The sequence below is a fragment of the Furipterus horrens genome, unplaced genomic scaffold (genome assembly GCF_987537825.1).
Source record: "Furipterus horrens unplaced genomic scaffold, mFurHor1.1.pri manual_scaffold_13, whole genome shotgun sequence".
Lineage (NCBI taxonomy): Eukaryota > Metazoa > Chordata > Mammalia > Chiroptera > Furipteridae > Furipterus > Furipterus horrens.
The window spans coordinates 3,822,765-3,848,819 of NW_028327183.1; the positions used below are offsets into that span (position 1 = coordinate 3,822,765).

Genomic DNA, 26,055 nt, shown 5'->3' on the forward strand with positions numbered 1-26,055 from the left:
GAGGCGACTAATTGGGGTGATCGAAACTTTAATAACTTTTTTCGTTCTTTCGAGTCCTCGACGGCGTAGAGGCGGGCGTCTGGCTCGGAGCGCGGCATCCACAGCTAATTTCTTGTTTGTTTTCTTTCGCTCTGTGGCCCGGGGAGAGGAGAGGGGAGGTGGTGGAGGAGGGAAGGGAGGAGGGGGATGGTCGGAATGGCGGGGAGAGGAGAATTGGTCTTTATTGTTGATGGCGGTACATCAATTACAGGCCATTGTCTCGGGCCCAAGTTCCATGGTCCGCTGACGCGGGCGCCGTGAGGTCAGGGTGCGGGTGGGGCTTCGCGTGCCGCGAGGCAAAGAAATAATTAAATTAATAAACACGGAGACAGAGTAGGGGTTGATTTTTACATTTGAGCGTGTCGAAAGACAGCGGCGAATGCGAATGGAGCCCATTCCCGAGACTTGCTCACCCACGAGACCAGCGCGCTCCGTAGGGGTAGCGCCATGCCCGCTGTGGGTGGAGCGGCTGCGGAGGGAATGCGGGTGTCGGAGTTCGAACTTGCGGTTCCCACCAAAGGGCCTGACACTTAAGGGCTGGTCCTCACTAGGGAATGGGGGTGGCCCGAGGTGAGGCTGCAGCGGCTGCGCCAGGGTCGTGACCTCGTGGACCAACAAGAACCGCACCTGGGAGAGGTGCCTGATTAGTTGTGCAAACTCACATTTGGGGGTCCTGAGGCCTGCATTTCTACTAATATGTCCCCTCAGGTTTCCCAGGATCTAGGGCGTCCTTGGTAGCATGGCGGCCGAAAGGCAGCGCCCCAAGGCCGTGGGCCACAACTGAGTTCCTAGCGAAGGGGTTCCTCCTGGCTTCATCCCGGATTCCGGAGAGGGGAGAAGGTGTTAAGTCTCCCCTTTTGAAGGCCAGGTTCTTCCACCCAGATAAGGAAATATATTATGCTGGCCCAGCCTGACCCCGGGGTCTGGGATGGAGCCTGGGATGAGGCCTGGCCTGGGACCGGGTCCTCCTTCTCTTCCCACCCGGGCTGGTTGGGCACGCGCGACCTGAAGGACGCCCCCAGGCGCTCTGCCCGCGCCCCCGAGCCTCAGCCTCCGCAGCCCCCAGTCCCAGGCCCACTGGGCCCCGGCCGAGGCTAGGAGGGCAGCAGAGGAGGTTTCGTTTTCTTATTCCCAGCAAAAAGCGGCGAAAAGTGGGCCGCGGTGCCCGGGGGCGGGGGCGGAGGCGCCTCGGTGGTGGCAGTGTTATTGATGGGGAAATGTTCGAGGCCGGAGCCCGGAGATCAGGTTCCCAGTCCCTCCCCGGAGGTGGGAGGGACGGAGTGGGTGGTGGTGGTGGAGGCCGCGGTGTGTGTGTTGGGATGGGGATGGGGGTGGTGGTGCCTGCTTTAACCGCTCGGGGTTTATCTGTGTTTCTTTGTAAGTTTGGCGGGGTGGGGGGTGTGGAGAGCGAGGAAGGACTGAGGCGGTTAGTACCCTAGCCCTTAGTACTCTTTCCAGGGGTTGGGGCTAGCGTTGGGGGTGGGGACCTGTAGGAAAACCAGCAGAAAGCAAAGACCTCCATAGGACTCTGCTTTCCCGGGAGTTTCGGAAACTCCTTCCTTAACAGAACTGCTTTTGCTCAAATCCTAACCTTTCCTGGGCCCCTGGAGAGGCTTCGAACCCGAGGCCTGGCTCGGTAGGTGCCCCCATCCCAGCCCCGGTCCCCGGAGAGTAGACTCAGTGCGCTCTCGGTGCCTTCGCTCTCCAATGGCCAAGTCCCGGCGGCGCAAAGGCACCCTTTCTGGGGACCCCACCGCCCCGAGCCACGAGCTATCTCCAGCGCGACACTGGGTGCAGCGCTGGGATCAGGAGCACAGGCGCCGGCTCTGCAGGAAATTCAGCCCTGGCGAGCGGCGGGCGGTCCTGGCGACAGCCGCTCACACCCTAGCCGAGGGTCCCACACCGCCGGCCCGCGCGGCAAACTTCGTCTGTCTTTTCTTGCAGGGCCACCCGCACGCCGGCATTTAGAATCTGACCTACGCGGGCGACCGAAAGTGCCAGCACCTGCGAATTTTTCTCCCTGCCCACCTTGAGCGTCCTGCACTTCAATTCACTGCGCCGCGCAAGCAGCGGGGCCTCTGCGGAGGGGTGTCTGGGTACACAATTCCTCCCAAAGGAAATGTCTCGAGGTAGAGAAAGTGGAAGAGACTAATCGAATTTATAAAAAGAAAACCTTTTGCTTCCCTTTGGTTAAAATCCCTTTGTGGTTTTCTGCGCGTGAAAAAAACAATCAGCACGTGCAACAATGTAGCTAGTTTCTGGAACCTAGAGGCAAGGGGACTGTCCCGAAACCCAGCGGGCTCCCATTCCCATTTTTGAGCTCAAGAAGTAGAACGTTGGGATCCAGTGAACAGTGATTAGCTCTTATAAGCCATCTGTTGGGAAGAGGGGAGAGATCTGTGGCCCCCTGGATGCTGTGTGCATTTGGGGGTGTGCCTGGGGTCTGCCAGGAAACCCATTCTCATTCATAAAGGAGGTCTGTTCAAATGACCTCCCAGGGGGAATGCCTAAAAGAACTGATTTAGCATATTGCTTGCAACAAACTTAAAAAAAATTATCCTCTGCCACTTCCTCTAGCAAAACGTCCGGTTTACAGAACAGATGCAAAAATCTCAAAGAGATGTACCTCTTGGATTCATCAAACACTTGTGGGCAATGACACCTTGCCTGGGGACGGGGCCTCCGTAGTCTGCGTGCACCGGGAAACCGCCTTTGCTTTCTGTTTGGTAGAATTCAAAGGGCCAGGTCTGGTCCAAGAACCACGCTGAGGTCCTCGCTCTTGCCTGCCTGCCTGCCTGCCTGTGAGCAAGGCCTGCCTGTCACGCTCAGGATTGGTCACTTATAAAGCCCACAAGCCTCAGCCATCCTATGACTTTCACCGGGAATATTTCTCTGAGCTTCTGTCTACTGAGAAAGTGCTTGCTCTGAGCGAGGGAGGTTTTTTTCTTGGGGCTGCAGCTGGAGTCAAGAGTTGCAGCTTTCCCCGGTCACCACAACAAACTTCAGTTCATCGTCAGTCCTTTCAAACCTGCATCATTCTCAGCCCATGTGTGAGGCATACGAAGGGGGGAGGGGTAATGGGCCCCCATGTCCTCTCCTTCTCTCTCCTTTCCCAGCTCCACTGTTTTCTTAATTACGGCGCTGCGATTTCTTTCTCTCCATTTTTGTCGTCCGGCCCCCAGGCCCTCACACGCCTCTTCAACTGAATATCCAGCTAAACGTGGAGGTTCAAATGTAAGAAGCTCGCATCCCCCAGTTTCAAACTCCTGTCTCTCCAGTTTCTTGTGCCTCCTTCTCAAAACACCTTTTCGCTCTCTCCCCGTGGATAATCCTCGCGCTGTCCTGGCCTCCATCCTTACATCTTGAGTGCCCCCCTCGACCCACCCAAGACTTTCAAACATATTTGGTAGTAAAATCCACTCCCTGAGAAGCCTCGCTCAGAGCTTCGCTCAGGCTTGGATGGATGTGGCGTTCACTTTGCGCGTGGCTCAGGACTGGCCGTGGCCTTTGCCCAGGGACTCCGAGGGCAAAGAGGCCAGCCAGCCTCTCCTTCCCTGACCCAAATACAGTGATTTCAGGGGAGTTGGGGGTGGAATCTCCCGTTTCCAGGTCGGTTACTGTTTTCTCTTTCTTTCCCCGGCCCCACTAGAACCTCCAGTTTGGGGAGAACAGTCCTGAGAAATCCAGCCCCGTATCGCAGCCCCACCTTGACGCTCTCTTTCACCGATCTCAGCTATTATTAGCCAGGGATCAGCTTTGTTCCACCTTTCCTACTTGGGCATTTGAGTCAAGCTATTGGGGTTCATATCCTGGCCCTATCACTTCACAGGGTGCTGGGAGCACAGTCCTAGCCGTGCGCCCAGGTGGGGGGTAGGTAACCTCGGTCCAATGAATGTCGCCATGCTGTTTCCTGTTCCATGAAGCGCTGCTAATGGGGAGGATGCACAGTGCGCACTGCGCCCCGTCCTGGGCAGCCCGACCTCCACAGAGGCCCCCACAAGTTTCTTCGTCTGGTAAGTGGAGATAATAGCAGCCCTTATTCCATGGAGCTCTTGAGGGTTAAAGGAGTTACAGCCGTCCCTCTCTCTGTCACGGTTCACTTATCGCGGCCTCATGGTATCGCCGGATTGTAAAAATATGATATTTAATTATTTATCGCGGATTTTTCGCTCTATCTCGGGATTTTGCGGTACTATATACGTATGTTGTTACAGTGACGTAAGCTTAAGAGTGTAGAATATGTTTAAGAACATAAAGTGTGGAAAAGGTTAATAAGGGACTGGGAACGGTTTATAAGTGTGTGGGAAGGGTTTATAAAGCCTTAAAAAATATATAAATACTAAAATAAACGTAAGGTTCCTACTTCGCGGATTTTCACCTATCGCGCCGGGGGTGGGGTGGGGTCTAGAACGTAATCCCCGCGGTAAGTGAGGGATCCCTGTACTATGTACGAAGAATTGAGAGTGGCGGCTGGTCTATCATTAATAAGGGTTAACTATGATTGTTACTCAAAGGATTGCTGTGAGGATCAAATGATACAGGATGGTTAAAGAATCATTACATGTCTATCCCTCCATTTATCCATTCCTCCATCATCCTGTCCACCCATCCACGCACCCATTTAGTCACTCACTACAGAGACAGAGCCGAGTGTTAAGTATGGGGAGCACACCCATGACACAAGCCCCGTCGCTCCTTTCCTGGGTGGCCCGTGATGAGGAGGCCAACAGATCACCCCCTGGGGCTGTGCTGTTGCCTGGCTCAGTGTTGGGGAGGAGAGCCATCACCATAGCAGCAAAGGTAACAGCAGTGCTTGGCCTCAGGGAATTGCTGACATTCTAACAGGACGTCCCCACTAAGAAAGAAACTTGGAAATAGAGCAGGTTGTACATGAACCCTAGCCCAAGGTGCACGTGGGTCACTGGGGCCAGGGACAGAGCGTCTTCATGCTTCTGGAAGGTTCATGAGCACCGGTGGATGTGTCAATGGCCTGTGGCTTAGATGCCGGCCTGCGTCACCTAGGAGTTCTGGTTGGCTCAGATGTTTTTCTTTTTTATTTAATTGTACAGAAGCTTCTGAGTTGTGCAGAAAACAAGATGACAAAATGGGTGCTACTTTCCTTGGGGCCCCTTGAAAGGTATAAACTATGTACAGTGTTAACTGAGGCTTTATTTTTCTGGCTTTCTTTTTCCTTTCCAGTTTTGTCAGGTTCTAAAAATTAATCGCGGTCATTACAATAGCACATCCTGTAGCCAAATCTAATGTTCGGGATGGAGCATCCTCCCATCAGCCTGTCCTGCCCTCCCAGGTGTGTGTCTATTCTGGATTGAGCCCCTCTAATGGCTGCTACGGGGGACCAAGCCATTATTAGTATTATAACCACATTGTGACCAAATGTAATTTAACATTTACTGGCAGATTGCAAAGTGCTCTTGAGAACGCCCCCCCTCCCCCCGCCTTGTGCTTTGAGATTAAAACACTTTTTTACCATCAATCTGGAGAAAGGATGTAAGTCTGAGCAAAAATACCTGTTAGCCGTGGGGTTGTGCAGAGTGGGGAGCCCATGGCCCATGTGCACGGCCTCCCGTGTGCTAACGGCTTCCCTGGGAAGCAGCTGATGGCACGTGCGGTTTAAGATGTTCGCTTTTTATGCTGAAGAATATTTCATCCTGTGCCTCTACCCCCACTGGACTGTCCGTGCACCTACTGATGGACATTTGTATCATTTCCAGTTTCTGGTTATTGTAAACACAGTGGATCTCAACATTCTCATTAAAAAAAAAAAAAAAAAAAAAAGGGGCGTTTGCAGATGTCAGTGAGTGGACCGTGAGGTTTCTTTCCCCCTCGTGCTGAGGGAGCAGACTTGACAGACTTGATTTAATCTGTCACTTGATGTCCTTCTCCTCAAAAATAGTGCCCAGGGGCTTCCAGAGCCTCAGTGTGGAGGCTGGTAGGAGCCTGGCAGTATGGAAATCATACATGAGTGTCCCTCACGGTCCCGGTTGTCATCATCAGACGGACTTGAACATGATGTAGCATTTCAGATGACTGGTAGGAGCGCGGGAGCAGCCAGGGCCGTGGAGAGGTCCCAGGCCGGTGTCTCACCATGGCATCGAACAGGTGTCCATGCCTGGGCTGCTCTGTCCGTTCTCCTGGCTTCTGGGTCAATCTATGAGCAGCCCCCAGTGTTGGCGGACGGCCCTCAAATGCCTTTCCTGGATCAGGGAGTTCTGAGATATTTCCTAATCAAAGGTTTTTTTTTTTTTTTTATCACTTTCAAAAAGACAATTCAATCTATAGTGATCCTTCACTTTCTTATTAATTCATTAATTAACTGAGATTTATTGAGCACCTACTATATGCCAGTCTGTATTTTAGGAGTGGAGGGTATCGTGGTGAAAAAGATGGATAAGGTCCTTGTTTTTCTGATGAAGGGGATAGCTATAACCAAAAGCTCAATAAATTCAGGGAATGGTGAGTGCTTTAGAGGAGACTGACGGAGTCCAACGTGGGCGGAGGTGCAGGTAGGAGTTTTGGGGGGAGGGAAGGTGTCTGAGGAAGTGACTCCTGAGATGGGAATGGGGAGAAGGTGTCAGCTATGCCGAGATTGGAGAACACAAGCATTCCGGGCCGAGGACAGAGCGCATGCAAAGATCCTGAGGTAGGAACAGGCTTGAAGAAGTTTGCTTTGTTTTTCTCTTCCCCCTGCCCTTGTTCTTGTACTTTCAGGAGGATTAGGGAGGTTGATTTTTCTTTCTTTCTTTTTTTAAATCCTCACTCTGAGGATATGTTTATTGATTTTAGAGAGGGGGAGAGAAAGAGAGAGACACTCATATGAGAGAGAAACATCGATGGGTTGCCTCTCACAAGTGCCCCGACTGTGGATCAAACCCACAACCTAGCTCTGTGCTCTGACTAGGGATTGAACCCTCAGCCTTTTGGTGTATAGGATGATGCTCCAACCAACTGAGACACCCTGCCAGGGTTAATTTCTCTTTTTAAAAAATTAATTTTCCCAGCTGAGTGGATAAAACACTTTGTGGACTATCCTTACAATGGAATACTACTCAGCCATAAAAAGGAATGAACTACTGATTCTTGCCATGCTGTGGATTCTTTACAGGCCTGGGCCCCTGAGTCAAAGTTTTGCTGGAGAGTGTTTGGAGGCTGCCTTGTAGCTGCAAGGGAGGCTGGGAAATTGGCTGTCTGGCATTTTCACCTTCTGTCTCAGGGGTGACCTCAGGCTCCTGTAGCGGGGAGTTTCCTGAGCTGGGTGAATGAGAAGAACGTCAGCTGTCCCTACAGACTCTGACAGTCCCGTGCCCCATTGGAGACGTTCACAGCTGTCTTCTTATTTTCCTGAACATCAGGAAGGCTCACAGGACACACATCGAAGGTGTCAGGGAGCTTCTTGCAGGCATCTAGGGTGGCCATGGCCCATCTGCTGGGCTCTGTCCTCTGCCTTTGGGTGGGGCTCTCTCCCTCTGGACTCCCAGCAGCTTCAGTTGGAGAATCCCGAGGGAGCCTCAGCGGGCCCGATCTGCCCTCAGCAGCCCCCTGAAATGCTCTCAGAAAAAGGGAAGGGGAACGTAGCTGCCCGTTGTTGTGCCTTTGCCGGGACCCGGGCGTGGGGCTAAGCACAGTGCGCCCCTCCGCTCCAAGGCCTCCCCCAGGGACCCCGTGAGACAGTTCTGTTTTTCCATTTTACAGATAAGAAAGCGGAGGCCCCTGAGTCATTTCTCTGGCATCACGGAGCTTTGGAGCTGCTAGATGCGTGAACCCAGGTCTCACGGCCTCTTCCTGAGAAAACAAAACTAAACTAAACAGAACTGAATGACAAAAAAAATTTTAAGTTTTGGGAAGCCCAGGTGAGGAAAAGACTTAGGGTAGGCCTTTGGGCCTAATGCAGACCTTCGTTTTGATTTAAAATGACAGGAAGATGTAGTTGAAGGTGGAGATCCATTAAAATCTTGGGAGCTGGGGTTGCGTTGTATTTTTTTATGGGTGGCCTTTAAATGCCTTTGACGTGTAGCTCATGAAACCGATGGAAAGTTCTGAGCAACGCAAACCCACCCCAGTGAGGGAAATTGTCTCTGGTTCTAGATGAGGTCATGACTGAGGCCGGCAGTCAGTCTGAGTGACCCCCCCCTCCCATCTTGCCTTCAGTATGATTCGGTGGTTAAGACAGGCAGAAGCCTTTGTTCCTTTCTTTTGCCCTGATGATGGAGTTAAAAAGTGAACAGTACAGTAATCGGTTGGTACAAAATAGACAGGGGGATGTTAAGGACAGTACAGAAAATGGAGAGGCCAAGGAACATATAGGAACGACCCATGGACGTGAACTAAGGGGGGGTGGGACTGCTGGAGGGAAGGGGTGTACTGGGTGGAGGGGAGCAAAGGGCAAAACATTGGGACAACTGTAACAGCATAATCAATAAAATATAATTAAAAAAAAAAGTGAACAGTATGATAAGTTGAGACGTAAAAAGAGCCAGGACTCAGAAAAAGGATGTCTGCGTTCAAACCCTCACTCTAGTTATTAGCAGGATTTGCCCCCCAGTCTGTTAAGCTGATGGAGCTTCATTTCCCTTCATCTGTGTAGTCACCTGTCTGGAGTGGGGTGAGGGGCCACCAGACTGTCACCTGCACACGGGCAGGACGCATGGTCGGCATTCAGTGGCCGTGGGTCTGCGTGCACCGTCGAACGCTGGCAGACGCTGGTGCGCTCAGAAATCACCTGGCGTCGGCTGCAATGCAGACTCTGAATCGGACGGTCAGGGCTGGGGTCCGACATTCTGCATGTCTGCCAAGTGCCTCAGTGACATGGGTGCTGCTGGTCACGGGCCACTCTTTGTGCCGTGAGGGGGTAAATACGCAACCAGCCAATGGTCCAGTCTTGCCAGGTGGGCGTGGCGAGGGGGAGGGGTCCCCTAGCCAGCGATCTTCCAGAAAGAGCATGGAGTGCATCCCCAGCTCACCTTGCGTCCAGAAATGCCCCCGTCTAACGCGACTCCCGTGAAGGGACACGAAGCACACGCTCTTTGTCCTCAGGCAGGTGCCCGGGCTGCCTGGCCGTGGTGTCTCGTGTTTGCCACCTTCGATGAAAACGATGGCTCTGGTTGCCCATTCCTCTGCGTCACCAGTGCGTGACACTAGCATTAACAATCACTGGTACTTGCTAGACGTGATGTGTGTTGAGCGCTCAGCACAGAAGAGGTAGCTGAGGATGATGATGACCTTGACAATGATGATGGTGATGATGAGGATGGTGATGGGGATGGCGATTGTTTTATGAAAGGCTTTCACGTCTTTTAGTTCTCTTGGCGGCTTGATGATGTGGGTGTTAATGGTTTGGACTCTGGATTGTCTGTTTCTAGATCCTGGACGTACCAGGCTCATTCCAGCCTCTGCTCCTTTGCTTGGAACAGTAGTTTCCTCCTGGGGGAGATTTCCAACCTTGGGGACACTTGGCAATGTCTGGAGACATTTTTGGTTGTCATGGGTGGGGGGTGCTATTGGCATCTAGTGGGTAGAGACCACAGGGGCTGCTGAACACCCTACAATGCACAGGACAGCCCCCCCACACACACCACAAATAGTCACAGAGCCCAAAACACCGTGGTCATCTCCGCTGAGGCCGAGAAACCCTGGCTTACGTGGCTCCCCCTCTAGAGAACACACCTTCCCCTCTTTCATCTGTGAATATTCCATCACACTCTAACCGGACGCTGGAGTGGGAGAATCTCATTAGGTTATTTCCCCAACTTTTCAGGCTCATCACCTCTGAATGTTATGGATTCAAAATGAGGCCGGCGAGAGCGTCCCTGCGGTCCCCACAGTAAGGACACGGAAGGTGGGGAATGAATGCTTTCCCGTTCAGTCTGCGCAAGGAGGAGGGAGGACAGGGCCCCACAGGCAGGTGCTGCGCTGTCCGCAGAACCAGACCCTGGGGCTCCGTGGCCCCCGCACACCTCGCTCAGACCGAGGTCAGCACCCTGCCCAAGAGGCGGCGGCAGAAGGCCGAGCCCCGCCTTAGCGGCAACATCCAGACTTGTTCTGTTGGCTTGTTTCGTTGTGTTGTGTTTTCTTTTCTTCTCTTTCCAAAGGCGAAGAAGAAAGCATGTTAGGAAACCAGTTTGGCAGAATAATGCCTTTCCCTCTCCAAAAAAGGAGGATGGCTAATGCGGTACGGCCAGCCGGGAGGAAGTTAAACCGGACAGTGCCAGGGTCCTGGCCACACCTGCCCTGGAGCCGGGGCTCCCCACCACCCCTCCAGCAGCATCCCCGTGAGAGTCATTCTGTCAGTGACACACAGGGCTCAAATGTGGGGGACCCTGGGAGACGGCCTGGCCAGCTCCAGCGAGCCTGGGAGATCTGCGGAATAACAAGGACATGTCGGTCGGCAAGAGGGCAGACGGGTAGTGGGTAGGCAGGGGCGCGTTTCCTCCTGGACGTGGTCTCTTTGCTGCAAGCCCGTGCGGGGGGATGTTTATCAGCGGGGGCAGCCGACAGACAGGCCTGCGATGGGATGAGCCTCAGTTCCGTCTCTGGCTGCCCTTTACTGCTAGTGACAGGTGCCACCAGCATCTGGCCTGAGAAATGGCCGTCCTGCAGGCACCTCGGTTAACGCGTCTTATTGATCGGCTGTGCTCCCGCCTCCCCGGAGCGAGGGAAGAGGAATAACGTCAGGGCTGCAGTGCAACCCGGCAGTGTGATATCGGGGGCTGCAGCTGCCCCCAGGGGAACTATGTGTACATAATAGTCCTCACGGCTGCTCCCCTTCATGGCACCATTCTGTGCCCCACAGAGACAGCCCAGTGACCCTTCAGAAAGACGTGTGCTTCTTGTGATGTGTTATCCTCAGGGAAGTGGCGTGGCTATGATTCATTTTTCCCACCATTGACACGCTGGACCTCCGTTAAATAGGACAGAAAGCAATTAATCAGAGACAGAACCCCTGAGAGTCCCATTCATAAATAATCCTTTCCTTAGCCCCCCAGCACTGGGGTGTGGGGGGAGATTTACAAGCCCAGAGCCTGCAGGCCAAGCTTGCAGAAGAGAGTGTGTATCCAACCCTCTGACTCTGCGTGTGGGATTAAATGGCCGGGATCAATATATTTCCATAAGCACCGAAGGGACATCTTTATGGTACGTACATTAGAGTTTATAATATAGAAGAGGCGGGATCGGCCACCAGGCCCGACTGGGGCATAAAACCCATCTTCCAAATAAAAGCACAAAGGCATTTGAGCACAAATTCTGTTCTGTGGCTGTTAAGGCTGCAGAGCAAGGTCTGGGGGTAACAAGGTGTTCTGGAATTAGTCAGGACGCGCGCGTGCGTGTGTGTGTGTGTGTGCGTGTGCGTGCGTGTGAGAAGAAGGCTTTCTAGGGGCGGTGGGCTGCGGTATAACTGAGGTTAGGCCCCTGGCCACACCTGGGGGGGGGGGCAACTGCAGACCCATCACTTGTTAGCTTCACGACCTTGGGCAAGGTCACTCAAGTCCTCGAAACATCCGTTTATTAATGACAGCAATAGTCCCTGGCCTGATAAGGCCGTCATAAGGATGAAAGGGACTTGCATGGGCCAAACGTGTAGCCATCCCTGGGGTTTAATAACAGCCCCATAAATGCTCAGGAGAAGAAAAAGATGCTGTTGATGATGGCGGTGGCAGCCATCGGTGTCCGGGAGGTACACACCTTACTATCGGACTTGGAGCTGTCACGTGGGAGGCAGGTTCAGCTACTTGAACGTGAGCTCGGTGGTGGAGAGGCCAGGCAGCTGTGTCGCCGCGAAGACTGGTCTCGGACCCCTGCCCCTGAGCCCTTGCCGCTTCGCCGCGCTGTCTTCCTCGTCCTGCCCCATCGGCTTGTCCCCTGGGACTGGAGAGTGACTTTCCCACTGGGTCTAGCAAACCGTGCTGAAGACGGAGACCTGGTGGCCAAGGTTATCCCTCCACATTCTGCTTTGTTTGGTGGGACTTTTGGGTGGTCCATGCCTCTGTTCCTTTGTGTTTGTCCAGTGATGCAGACTCGTGGTGGGTACGGCCAGCGCCCGAGCGCAGAGGGGAAGGCCGCCAGTTCGGCCACCAGGTTTCCGTGTACCCCTTGGAGGCCAATGAGAACCTTGTGTGTAGCTCAGCTCGTCCTTTGTGGGGGCCATCCGAGTCTGTAACCATCTCAAGGGCCGACGTGCATGGAGTTGGCGTTCAGTGCAGAGCTTTACAAGAGCGATCTGAGTGAAGCTTCTCAGCAGCCTTGCATAGGAGGCCCTTTCATCCGGCTGCCTTCTTGGCTGCCGGCAACCGGGGCCATCTTGCCGCTGGAGAAGGGGGGCAGTTTGTTGGAAAGGCGTCAGGGCTTCTGCTACAACTGGTAACTGTTGCGACTCAGGAGGATACTTGGCCTGTGGTCGTGGTCAGCAGGCTGGAACGCGAGGCAGCGAACAGGGGCAGCGACCCAGGGACCCCCAAGGGCCAGACGGCAGGAGGGCTGTTCTGTGGGCCACTCTTGTGGCTCCAATCAGCATGACTTCAGGCTTCTCCCCGCCTAAGAGTCACTCAGGCTGGAGTTGCTGGGTTCACATCAAGACCTGCCCTGCGGCAGGAAGAAAAAAAGGTCTTGTCTGTTACGCATCAGTAATGCCAAGTACTCTCCATCTTCCAAGAGTAGACACCGCCGGGGTATCTCCAAAAGGAGTTTTGGATGGGGGATGGCTGGATTCTAGATGGCCTAAACTGGCAAAAAGCCACCACAGTAACATTCATGGCCACGCTGTACAGGTGATTCACTGATGCTCCGACCGTTGGGTGGATTCGCCGGTTTCTCACGGGCGTCCGTGGGCAGAGCTGGATTTGCTGTCTGAGTTCTCGTACTCCCAACGCTAAGCTCCCACCCACGAAGAGCCTCTTACTTTCTAAGACTTCAGCTGCCCACAGCAGCCTGGCTCCAGCCAACCCCAGCCAGCCTCAGCCAGGCCCTCTCCTTCTGGCTGCCACACTCAGCCTTTCCTGCGCTTGAACTTCCGCCGCGTTGTACCCCTTCTGTGCTGGACTGGACCCACCAGGTGGTGTCCCTGGCATAAGGCTCTACCCTCAGTACTTGAAGGGCTGGCTCAAGCCCCCTGAGGGGTCTTGGCTCCCATCGCCTTCTTCAGGGGGCCTGCCCTGTTTCACCTGGTCTCAGCCAGTCACCTTCCATTAGTCATGGCCATTAACACAACAGGTACCTGTCTGCCTTCAGTTGAATATAAGCTGCATTGAACAAGGTCTGACAGATAGTAGGTCCTCAATAAATATTTGGTGAAGGAAAGAATGAATGAGTGAGGAACTCTCAACCACCCAACCTGCCAACACATCGTAACCACCCGAGGAGGGGTTTCTACCCACGAAACCCAGTTCTCCCATCAGACAATTTTCCAGGGAGAAAACCCTACCACTAGCGTGGAAGGGAACCAGGGAGACGGAGGAGCCCCTCTCGTGAGGTTTCTTGCCTCTCCAGTCCTCTACCATCCTGTATGTGTAATATTTTACTCAGGGAAACGTAGAGTCAATAGCACCAGACGCAAGTGAGGGCCCCTGGGTTCAAGGCCACTTCTGTGCAGCCTGGCTCTCTGATGTGAGGTGAGCCCATTAATGCTCTTGGCTCCGTACAGTCGGGGTCAGAACTCCTGTCCACACACCCTTATAGAGTTGTCACGGGTCAAATGGGAGAGAACTTATGGGCATGCCATGTACTGCAAAGGATTCACTCCCGTAAGATCTATGATGGCAAGTCACATGCCATACTTGTGACACAGGGGCACGACCCTCCCGAGGAAGCCTGGGAGAGGGCGGGCATGAAGTCCACGATGGGAGGACGCAAACATGAAAATATCTTCATGTCATCTAAAAGGAGAGTCCCTGAGTCTCAGGGGCTAGGGAGGCTTTGGAGATTTGCATAATGATTTGCATATCCTTTGCAAGTCATTTGAGGCCGGTGGGAATGGCTCATGATCCATCATACCCCCTTCTCCATTCATCCTGGGCCTCTTGGCTTTCCCAGACTCCCTTCTGGAAAGATGCACTGGGCTCCCCCATGGGAGTTCCCATGGCTGTCCTCTCCCTCCACAAACGTGTATGGGGGCGAGTCCAAGCAGGAGGACATCTCCAGGGCCATGGTCCTGGATGGGTGGCAGGCCTTCAGCGTGACTGGGCTTTTACAGTTGAAACCATTAAAGCTTAGTCTTGTAGTTCGCTGTGGTGGTTCTCCCTCCTTCCTTAGAGAAATCTCTGATTTTCACTTGCGAGACGCCTGGCTGCACTTGTCATACCCTGCCAGGTGATTTCGGTTCTCTGATGCCAAGGAACCTTTTCTGTTAGTCAAAACACAGCTGCGGAGGCCCACGGGATCTGCTAATGGGCACCCCGACTCGGGCATGTCTGTCTGTACCTGGGGAAATAGATATAATTAGGATAACAGATATCATATGGGTATGCAAATGCAGCAGGTAAGAGTGACGAGCCCCGGGACAGAGCGTGGCTTTGCCAAATCCCATCAGACCGGCTGTGTGGCTTAACTGGGGGCCCGCCCTGGCATCTCCAGAGCCAGCTTGGGTGCCCCCTCTTCTGCCCCTCTTCTTCCCTCATGCAACTTATTTTTCTTTTTTAAATATTAAACATAGATCCCCCTAATTTTCTGAGGAGGCTCTTCTAGTAGCTCCAGATCTTACGAGGTTGCAGGGGTCCCAGCATCTGAGAGGCAAGCGAAGGAGAGGGGGGCAGGAAGGGAATGAGCGCTCCATGTCCGCAGAGGGCCAGCACCAGGACCTGACAAGTCCACATGAAGACCATGTGTGTTTTCTTCCCTCCACAGAGCGCCCCCCCCCTCTGTCCCCCCCGAGGAGGGCCGGGAAGTTTGATACCAGGAGTCAGAGGCTTGGGTCTTAGCTGACTTTCCCTGGTGACGTGGGCTTGGGCAAACGCCTTCCCTCTCTGTGCCTGGGGCTCATCACCCTAAAATGGGCATAATGACAGCACCCCCCTCAGAGAGCCTGGGAAGCTCCTGTTATCCTCTGTAACGGGCTCGCAGGAGGGCGCAGGGTCACAGACCAGGGCCAGTGTCCTCGCTTCGCTCCGTGGCTCCATTTACACGATAGCAGATAAATTTGCTCTGCCTCCGTGACCCTCAGTTTCCTCATCTGTACCATAGGCGAGTGACGCCCACTTTCCTGGGCTGGTAGGGGGATCACGCAGACAACAGACAGCGGTCAGGGTGTGCTGTCACCATAAGTAGCAGGTGCTGGTTTTGAATGGGGAGTCATAATCTCCGCATCGTTTGGAAGCCCAAGGCCTGGTGGGGTGGGGACAGTCTCTTCGTGAAACCCACGGTCCGGTAGGGGTGAAGGGGTCTTTGATCCTCGTGAGGCCTATCAGAAGGGCCACGTAACCACGGGCGACCACCTGTGCTCTCGCTCTGACCAAGGTGGGCGGGCGTTCTGCGTGGGCATCCAACTCACCCAGACCAGCGGGGGCCTCACGGGCCCGCCTGACTTTGTGGTTGCGGTTGGGACCTAGCTTTTTCCACTTCTGTATGCTCTGTACCTACCACGGAGCCTAGCGCATTGTAGATGCTCAAGAAACCCTTAGGTGTTGCCTGAATCAGTGGGTGAATAGGTGCTGAATTACATCCTAAACTTATTTCTCTGCCCCCTGGGTGGAGTCGCGACAGCTGTCAGAGTCCTGGTCCCTCTGCAGACACGGGGGACAGTACCTGAGAATACTTGCAGACGGCAGGTGGACTCTGGCCTCAGAGCCACGTTCCAGTCTCAGTCCTGCCGTGTCCTGGCAGTGACCCTGTTGGAATTTCGGTTTAAGGCAAAGTGCTGAATTTCTGTTGGCCTCATCTGTGAAATGGGGACAAAATAAGACGTGCTTTAGAAGGTCATTGTGCAGATTCCTTCAATGTGCCGGTGTCTGACATGTCCCTAAAAGGAAGGCGGCAGAGGTGAAGAGGGTCTTCTTGTCCCTTCCCCGGCCCCTCCTTCCCCAACTCACCACACGGATTCCGGGCTGTTTCACCCCCGTCCAGTCCCAAGTTCCAGAAGTGAATCCGATCCTTTATCTAATCGTGGTGGCATCGATGGCATTTATTCTGTCGAAGGCATTGATGTCTGTTCAATAGCGTTTCTTAAATAAGCATCGAAACGACAGGCTGCCGATGATGAAAGCCGTTTCCTGCGGAAGATTCTCTCCCACGATCACGTTTCTGTCGTTATCTGGGGCCTCTGTAGTTGGCAAATCTCCACGGCTACTTAAATGGGAACATTAGTCCTAATACCATGTAAAATGCCTAGTTCCTCGGGGTAGGTTTAGTTTTAATAGTGTGTGTCAGCGGCAAATAGCTCGGGGGACCCCAGAGGACAAAGCGCAGCTCCCGTCCTCACGGGCGCGATGATATGGATATATTTAATATCTATGGTAAAAAGCTTTTAGGCGCCATGGTGATATTGAGCCGGATGGTTAAGACATGTGCAGGCTGAACCCCGGGCTCTTTATGGGACACAGTACTGTGTGCCTTGCAGAACCTTTTTGAGGTTGTTCAAAGGCAAATTTGGGCTCCAAAAATCTTTGACAGACATTTGACCCCAGCAGTAAAATGCTCTGGAACAAGCTGGGAGAATAAAATTGCTTCCTTCTTTTTTTTTTTGGTGAGTCTGTTGATAAGTTTGCTGCGCTGTTAAAATGTTTAATCACTTGCCTCCAGCAAGAGCAATCTTCCATCTGAAGTTGCAATTTATTAGAGCGCCCAGAACATACTTGTTATTTACCCAAACGATGGCCAGGGATCCTTAGAGGGAAAACAAAGCACCATTTGAAGTCAAGCATAGAGTCAGTCGCCGATGAAGGGACTGAAAACAAAAATTGCCTTGGAATTGATGTTGGGGCACTGATGTAAAAATCGCACCGATTTTTTTATTCCAAATGCACATGGTTACATCAGAGTGGCCACGGCTTTGGCCTGAGCTGAGAAATGTGGCAGCCCTGTCCTGGGGCAGGCAGGGAGGGCAGCAGGGGACAGGGCTGCTGGCTGGGGGGCACTCCTTCCAAGAAGGGGTGGGCCTCTCGGCTCCAGGGTGTGCTCCGAGGAACCCAGAGCAGAGGTGCAATAAATAGATACCAATTTCAGCAGACTTCCCCTTCGGGTGTGGCAGCCTCTGGAGGAAGGGGCGTGGAGGCCCCGTGACTGACCACAAAGAGTTAACTCCTTCTGGTAGCCGGTCAGCCAGGACTGTGACTTGGAGGTAAGGAGTCAACCAAGACCCATCAGGTCACAAGTCTCTAAAAATTGATGATTAATGATACAGGGAATTTTCTATACCGGGTGGGGCAAAAGTCGGTTGGTAGCTGTGAGTACGTGAAACACGGATTTTATTCTTGTCTTATTATTTATTAATGATTGTATCAGTTTTCATACGAACAACTGTGAATCTGCTTTTGCCCAACTTTGTCTATCCTCCTGGGTCCTTGGCTGTGCAAAGAGCTAAAATTCCTTTCAAGTTTTTGAAAATCCCATTTTGAACTGGGGCATGAGGAATAGGAATAGGTATTCTGTCAGAAAAGGGTGCTTTAGGTCCAAATGTGGGAAAGGTGGATCTTGAAGAGACCCAATGACGTATTAATGGTTCTGGTACATCCTGAAGGGGAAAACTAGCCAACAAAAAAACTGCTTTCACTCTGTTTGCCCTGACAGTTTCCCAGCTCCTTGGCTATGAATCCCTTTCTTTGAAGAAAGTCTGTCGTCGGCGTACCCCTGTGAGATGGAACTTAAGAATCACCGTGTAGCAGGCAGAATTCTAGAAATGCTCCCCTCTTTCCAAGATTTCCCTCCGTTCAGTCACGCGCCGCCTCGCGTGGGCAGTGTGGGGAGGGGGTTTTGCAGACGGGACGTTAAGGAAATTGACCCTCCAAGGCGGAGGTTATGCAGGTGAGCCTGACCCAATTAGTGGAGCCCTTGATGGAAAGAGAGCAAAGGACTTACAGTTCCCGGGTCGATTGGGGAGGTGGAAAGGACACACGAGCAGGAAGGTGGGTGGCCTGGGGAAGCAGAGAGCAAGCAGTCCCCACCGACAACCTGCTCCGGTCGCTCCTGGAATGGGCAGATTCTGCCCAGAGCTCCCAGGTAAGGACCCAGCTGGGCCAACCCCTTGAGTTGGGCTTGGGAGATTCTGTGTAGAGAGCCAGGTGGGGCAGCCGACCTCAGACCCGCAGAAGAGGGAGATAATCAATGGGGGTTGTTTTAAGCCACTGAGTTTGGGGTAATTTGTCACACAGCAGTAAAATGCAAATCCGTGCTGGATTAACTGTGGGACTCTCTTCCCTGCCCCATTATGTCCTTTATAAGGTGTTTTACACGTAACAAAGCACTTCCAACTATGGGGGCGTGCCAACAAGGCTCAGATACGGCGGGGCAGTGTCTCCATTTTTACAGGTGAGGATACCTGTAAGGAAGGACTTGCCCACGACCGTCAGCTGGTAAAATGGAGGCAAGGTGACCTCAGCAGGGCTCTTTTTGTGACTTGGTTTGAAGGCGTGGTCTTGACTCTCTCTTGTCAAATAAGAGAAACATGAGCATTTATTTGGAGACAGTGCAGCTGGGAGCTTGCAAAGGAGGATGAGAACATTTCAGAGAAGGGCGCGTCAGGTGGAGGGTCCAGCTGCTTCCGCAGAGGGGTCCTTTCCTTCATCTGTGGCCTCTGACCAGAAGAGCTTGTTAGGAAAGGGACCCAGAGCTGTGAGCCGGTGACAATGTGTGGGGACAGGGGGCAGTTCATCCGCTCTGTTTGCCCCCATCAGCATCCCTACTCGTGCGTGTGTACCTGTGCCCCTAACAGGAGCCCTATCTCAGCATCGGGGCGCAGAACATTATCTGGGACCACGCCCCATGGACGCAGTGGAGACTGAGGTTCAGAATGGGCTTCCTCAAGGTCGCAGGTGCCTTGACTTTCCATTCAAGGACCCCCCCAGACCACACACACACACACACGATACCTAGCTGGTTGGTCAATGATCATGTCCTGATGAAGCAGTGTTCCTTACCAAGCAGCTACGGTGTGTGTGTTTGTTTTGTGTCCAGCGTGAGTCAGAACTGCGTGTTTCCTATGGCCCTAATAATAATAGAGTCCGGCACGGAGAGCATGCAGACCCAGGGCTGGACACCGCCTTGGAAGTGCCAGGAGTCACCTCTCTGACTCCTCCCAGCAAGCCTGCGAGGCTGCGGGGAAGTCGTCAGGATACTAACACTTACTTTTGGCAGAGACGGAGCCAGGTTTTGCAGGGCCTGAAGCGTATACAGTTTCAGGGAGGGGGGAGCCCTTCCTGAGAAGAAATACAAAGTCACACATATATGATTAGGTCGATGCCATGGACAGAAGGCCCCCAGGGGACAGCAGCGCTCTGGGGGCTTCCAGGTCACCTCCCTCTTCCTCCTTGCCTGTCCCCGTCCTCTGTGAGCTTAGGCAAGGCCATGTGACTTGCAATGGCCAATGGGATGTGAATAAGCGTCAGGTGTGTCTCCTTCTGGGAGGAGGTCTCAAGGGTCAGCCCGTGTGTCCCGTTCTCCTCCCCCGCTGAGACCCTCGCAGTCCAACGGAAGCCTGCGCTGAGACGGAGCCTCCGGTGGCCTGAGCCTCTGAGCCATTACAGCGATCAGAGCCGCTCCTCCCCCACTCCTGTGTCCCCCACTGTGAACACAGAGCGAGTGGGAAAGGAGCTTTTGTTCTAGTCATTCACTAAGATCTTGGAGATGAACTGCTTTTTCACCACAGCACACCCAGCTTAACCCAACTGACATAGGTTGGGTGCTATTATTGTGCCCATTTTCCAGATGGAAAATCGAGGCACAGGGAGTTTTAGAAACTTACTGAAGATCACGCGGCTGGGTCAGGGCGGACCCGGGCTCCATGGCTGTGTGTCCCAGTCCCCACTGTCGTGATGGAATGGCGGGGACCTTTAGCAAACTAGACATTTGTCCCATCAAAAGGCAGCCACTCAGCTCCAGCCAATGGTCATAAAAAAGAGGAATGTGGGCCAATTGTTGCCAGACCTTCTGATTTTTTTTAAAAAGGAGGCCATAAATCCAGAGTTTTAATGTAAAATCCCAATTATTATACATAAACACCTGATTGAAGTCTTTTTCTTTTTTTGAACACTTGGAGGTCAAGATATCAGTGAGCTAGATGTGGTTCACCGGTTTGAGACCAGACAAGATCCAACACTTCAGCCCTGGCTGGTGTGACTCAGTGGATTGAGCGCCGGCCTGTGAACCAAAGGCTCGCTGGTGCGATTCCCAGTCAGGCCACATGCCTGGGGTGCGGGTTAGGTCCCAAGTTGGGGGTGCACGAGAGGCAACTGATTAATGTTTCTCTCCTCTTTCTCTCCCTTCCCCCTTCTTTAAAAGTAAATAAATAAAATCTTTTTAAAAATCCAATATTTCATTAAACAAACAAACAACCAAACCCCCTGAAAATTGGGGCCAGCAATGGGTGTGTGCTAAGTGACAGGGTCAGGGCTGTAGGCTGGACGGGAGGAGCAGGGTGGGCAGTAGACGCAGCGTGGAAGACCCCGCAGGGGCGGTGGGACTCGCCAGGAACGAGCGTGGTCGGATGTCCAAGGCCCGCAGACGTTTCCCGCAGTGAGATAATGGTGTTGGGATGTTGCTGAGGGTAGAGAGAGTCACATGCATCTTCAAGGACGCGGCCATATAAAAAATGTCTCTTGCTAGGATTATTAAAAATTTTATCAAAGGCTGTCATCCTTACATACAAATACAGTTAAACTTGAACTGTGTGACATACACTCACGGAAGGTTTTCTTTCACTAAATACAGTTGGGCCTTTGTATCCATGGGACTCTCATCCATGGCTTCAACCAACGCAGATATGGAATCCACGCAGAGGCGGATGTTACGGCGGGCGCACCGGGCACGCGCCCTGGGCCCGGACTCCTGAAGGGCCCCGCAAACCCCCAACGTTACACCTTTTTGTAATGACCCCAAGTTTGGTTTCATTACTACGCTGCCTAAACTATGGTTAACATGTATTTTTATTTTCCCTGTCTCTCTCTTTTTTTTAAGGGGCCCTATTTTCTTCTGCGCCCGGGGCCAATTACGGAGTTAAATGTTAGATTCAGAGTTTTGACTTTACCGGGGTCGGGTTCCCCAAGACCCCTGATAATGAGAGGTCAACTGGACTCCTCCACGAGACAGTCGTCATTCTGTACGACGCACATCTGGAGTTTACCGTCACCGGGAGCGTGCGGGTTTAAGCAGGATGTGGGTGAGTGCCACCGAGCCACAGAGAGAGAAGGGGCGGTCACGGGGCGGGGCTTCCTGGAAGCTGGAGCTCTGCTCGGACTCTCCGATGAGGCCAAGGGTCTCCATCTGCCTGCTCTCCTCTTGGGCTGTGGGTCCGTGGGGCTCTCAGCTCCTCCTTGGAGCGAGAGAGCCGTTAAGAAGGTTTACATCTCTACGTGACTCTTAACTCTAAGGCGTTGACAAAGAAAGTCACAGATGAGTCTAGTGAGGGTCTAGAACATGTGATCTCATGCATCAACCTAGACATTTCCAAAGCATGGGGAGGAATGGAAATGCTCTAAGGAGACACAGGCCACCTGTGGAAGCAGAATCCCAAGGAAACGAGGCCCTTTGCTGCAGGACTTCTCAGAGCCTTTAATGGGCTACACCCACTGCGTGCCTCCTGGTTGGGGCCTCTTTTTTTTTTTTTTTTTCTTTTTCCTTCTTTCCAGAATCTCTTGGGAAAGAATGTAATAGAGAAAATTCTTTGAGACAGGCTGTCTAATTTGTGGCTTCCCTCCTTACCTCTCAATATCCTAATCTCCTTCTTTACGGGTTTCTTTTGGAATTGTAGTTTTCTCTTATCAGGGAATGTTTCATTTCTACGTAGGCATTGGTTAAAAAAGATTAGGTGGTCCCGTGGAGACCGGGGGATGTCACTGCCTGCCTGTCCCTGTGACGGAGTGTCCTAGGGCTCTCTGGGGTGGGCCCTGGCTCTCTCCCTCTGTTCCCCACTCAGAGTGACTTTCATTGGGGGGGGGGGGCAATTTAAGGCCCAGGGACAAAGGCCCTTGGGAGGTGGCAGCATTCTAAAGGAAACCCTGCCTCAGCCTGAGGACATGAACTGGGGGAGGAGGAAAAGGAAGGGGAGGAGGAGAGAAGCCCCTGAGTGGTTGACCAAAAGGGGCCCCTTTTATAGCCTTCCTGTTTATGGCTGAGAAGTAAACAGCTCAGGAGCCAGGTTGTCTCCAGCGGCAGCTGGGGCTCGAGCTGGCCTGAGACCCTGTCTTCTGGGTGGCAGTGAGTGGGGAATCTGCCAATCACGTTAGTCCCAGGGGGCTTTTTTTTTAAACAGAGTCTTGGGGTACTTTTCCTTTACCTCATGCCATCTGCTGCACCCACACCTGTGGTTCTGCTCCTTTTGAGGGCAGGTGAGGGTCGGTGCGTGCAGGCTTGGGGTTCAGGTCCCAGCTGTGCCACTCAACAGCTGTGTGACTTCAGGAGAGCCCTGCACCTCTCTGAGCCTCATTGATAGTGATGGACAGGACGGACCTGAGAGGAAGTGGAGACGGTGCCTGTGAGCAGCACATACAACTTGCCTGGCATGCGGTAAGTGTTCATACGTGTTTACTGCTATGATCATTATTCCAAGTATGCTCCTGCGGAAGCCCTGGGGCGCAGCCGCGGTGCAGGGCTTGGCAGGGTGGGGGGCAGGCTCAGGCAGCAGCCCTTTCTCTCTGGACGGGGGCTCAGAGCGCTTTGCAGGCTGTGATGGACGAGAGGGTGCCCGGACTAAAATGAAGAGCCCAGGCCAGGGGCAGCAAACACCAGGCGATCAATAAACTATAATTATCGAGAATGGTGTCTGTGGGAAGGAGGGAGTCCTGCAGACAGAGAGAGATGGGGGAGGGAGTGAGAGCTGCCAGAGTGGGAGAGAGGAAGGGCAAGACACACACACACACACAGACACACACACACACACACACACACACACACGTGGATAGATGCAGACCAAATACACAACTCAGGGAGCAAGAGCTAGAAGTGTGACCTCACGGGTGGGCATCACAGCAGGAGCAGGTGTGGGGGCTGCTCACCTGTGTTAGTGCTGATGCCCCCGGCTCTGTCCACGCCCAGCTCACAGGGCCCTATCCATACCTGACACCTGGGGCCCTATCCACACCTGACACCTGGGGCCCTATCCACACCTGACTCCTGGGGCCCTGTCTACATGAGTCAGCTTTTAAATCCCAGAGTCTTTGCCCACATCAGCCCTTGAATTACTAACGAATAAGACTATACGAGCCCAAATATAATATCTATAAAAAACACTGTGTTAACTCTTTGAAGCAAAGATGAAATTTTCTGATATCCACTTGCACCGTCTAATCTGGTGACGTAGCGCGGCTGAGACAGGAAAACCATGCAGATGGTACCCTGTTAGGTTAGGGCCTTCCTTCATCATCCCTCAGTCAAGTGCTGCCTCCTGAGGCCCCCACTCCTGGGGTCCTCGGTTCTGGGATCTCTGTGCCATGCTGTGACCAGACTTAAAGAGCCCACTGGCTGCTCGTGAGCTCCACAATCCTGCCACATCCCTGGTAGCTTTGGAAAGGCCACTCGAAAAGTTGCCTTTTCCCTGGTTCCAACACTTGAATTTGAGGTCTCACCCATGGACAGGATGGCTGAACCTGGGTGCGTTTTCTTGTCCCCAACACCTCCATTCGCTCCGGTGACCTTCACAAGCAGACAGCAGGCACTGATTGAAGGCATTGGGGGCTGTCTCCTGAGTCTGTTAGAGAGACCCTCGTAGGAGGAATGCTTTTGTGACCCTCAAATAAGTTGAGCTCCCTTCCCCCCTCCTCTTAAAGGTAATATCTTTGAAAACAAAAACACGTGCTCACGTGTTTTACGTTGGGTTTACCGTGTGCCTGGCCTCGGGCTCCGGCTTCACAGATATCATCTCCGCCAGCAGTCTGATCGCAGTGGTACCGGCAGGAGCTATTTGTTCCTTCGTGTGTGGGTAGGAGTATGGGCAGAGGCATCACCTCCCTGTCGCTGAGGTGGCAGATGGCCGAGGGTGGCCATCCGAGTGGCATGGGAAGTGCAGGGTCACCACCCCCTTGGCCAGTGAGGAAACCAGCACCCTGACAGGTTACTCCCAAGGCCTCAGGGCTCCCCACAGCAGGGGCCCGCTGCTCCCCAAGGAGCATCATGAGAAGAAGGTGAAGGATGCATTGGGGGGGGGGTGTCTCCAGGGTCCTGCCCGGAAGTATGTGCACCACTCCTTCCACAGCTCTAAGGGACACATTTTAGAAGCAGACTCCTGCCACTCGGCTAGGGAATCACGTGGCTGCCCAGGTTCCCCGCCAGGCCAAGGGCAGGAGTGGGGAGCCTGGAGGGGACCCACAGTGCTGTCTCCACCTGCGTTGGCTCCCCTGAATTCTGCCTTTTCTCTCTGGTCAGCTCCATTCAGAAAGGTCCCTCCTGTTGCCTGGAAGTGGAAGAAAGAACACTTTGTGCCCCCATTTGGCTGGGCGAAGGAGGGACCTTCGGTGAAAAGACTGTTGCTCGATTTGGGGTGGTTTGTTCTGCACACAGGTGGGCAGATGGCCCCCAATCCTTCTGCCTTGTGTGGGAGCATGACGGGGAGGAAGGAGGGGCACATCACAAGGGGTTGGGGTTCTCTAATCCCCGAGCAAGTCTGCCTTTTAGGAGAACAGGATTTCTCCTTTGTTTCTCCGGTCTCTCTCTCTTTCTTTTGTTATTTCAGGGCACCCTAGTGACCTGGGCAAAGTGCCTCCGAGTGTCTTTATCCAGATCTTTTTTGCCTGCTTTAAACCGTATGAAACCGTCAGAGAGTTTAGCTTGGACACCAGGAAGCCAGCTCTAAGAAGCATAAACTGCCTTTATTTCTTCTCTGCTCTCAGAACCTGTGGGCTTCTTTCCCTCTCCAAACAACGCACCTTTTCATTTAGTAACTTATTTTCCCACCTTGATGAGCTAGCACCAGAGGAAGGGTGGCTAAGAAAGAAGTGGCCTGTGTGTGTTTGCACTTTCATTAAAAGGAGAAGCCAAACATGGTCTGATAGCCTGTTAAGAACTCGGCTTCCCGCTCGCGGAACGCGCGCCCATGCTTCGGAGAGGGCGCGTTTCTTCCCCGCCAGACCCGCATCACGCATCACGCTCCCTCCTCCTCGGCATTCTGAATACAAACGTGAGGCATTGCGGAAGGCGGCCCCGTGGGTAGGGTTGGGAGCGGCTTTCTTCTTCTAAATCGAAGGAAACTTTAGTTGCGTTAAGTGGAATACGTCTTTGCAGCAACTTCAGCCTGTCGGGTTCTGTCTTACGTGGGGAGACGTGGCTGCTGTCGGTGCCAGGCGAGGACTCACGGCCACCAGATGTTTTCCGGTCCCGAAGAACAAAAAGGTCAGGGGGAAATAATAATGCACATTACCGATTCTCTGTATTTTTTCCTGCCTAGATTGTTCCCCTTCTTCCTGGGCAGCAGCTCACTCACCGGGCCGATGGACCGTACCCCCCACCCCCGTCCCTGATGGGCAAGGCCAGAGCTCCCACAGGTGAGGGGGAGGGGGAGGGGGAGGGGGATGAGGGAGGGAATGGAGGAAGCCTGGCGGAGCAGAGCAGCTTCCATAAGCAGAACTGAGAGCTGAACTTCAGCCGGAGGCCAGAGGCCACCATGCCAGGGGACGGCGGGCCTGGAGGTACCAGCTGCCGCTGTTTTTTGATATGGAGTCCACCATTCCAACCCCAGGGAAACCTCCCGTCCGGGGCACTGCATGAAATGATTATGTAAATTGCAATGACGGGTGCTGTGAGTTTTTAAAAGCTTTACTGTCTTTAAAAAAAAAAAGTAATCTGAGGTAAGCCTTTCCTGGAGGCAGGCAGGGAAGACACGGAAGGAACGGTGTCACAGCTGAAGGGGCCGCAGACTGCGGCCTTCTGATTGGA

At 53.2% G+C, this 26,055-nt stretch overlaps 1 long non-coding RNA gene across 1 annotated transcript in view; it reads left to right on the forward strand.

Moving 5' to 3' along the window:
* Positions 1-25,624, forward strand: part of LOC149993943 (uncharacterized) — a 27,706-nt gene extending 2,082 nt beyond the window's left edge. Inside the window, exons 2-4 of the long non-coding RNA XR_016507707.1 lie at positions 21,148-21,349; positions 22,518-22,695; positions 25,568-25,624. This is a non-coding gene — a long non-coding RNA (uncharacterized LOC149993943). The remainder of the gene's footprint in view (positions 1-21,147; positions 21,350-22,517; positions 22,696-25,567) is intronic.
* The last annotated feature ends 431 nt before the right edge of the window (positions 25,625-26,055 follow it).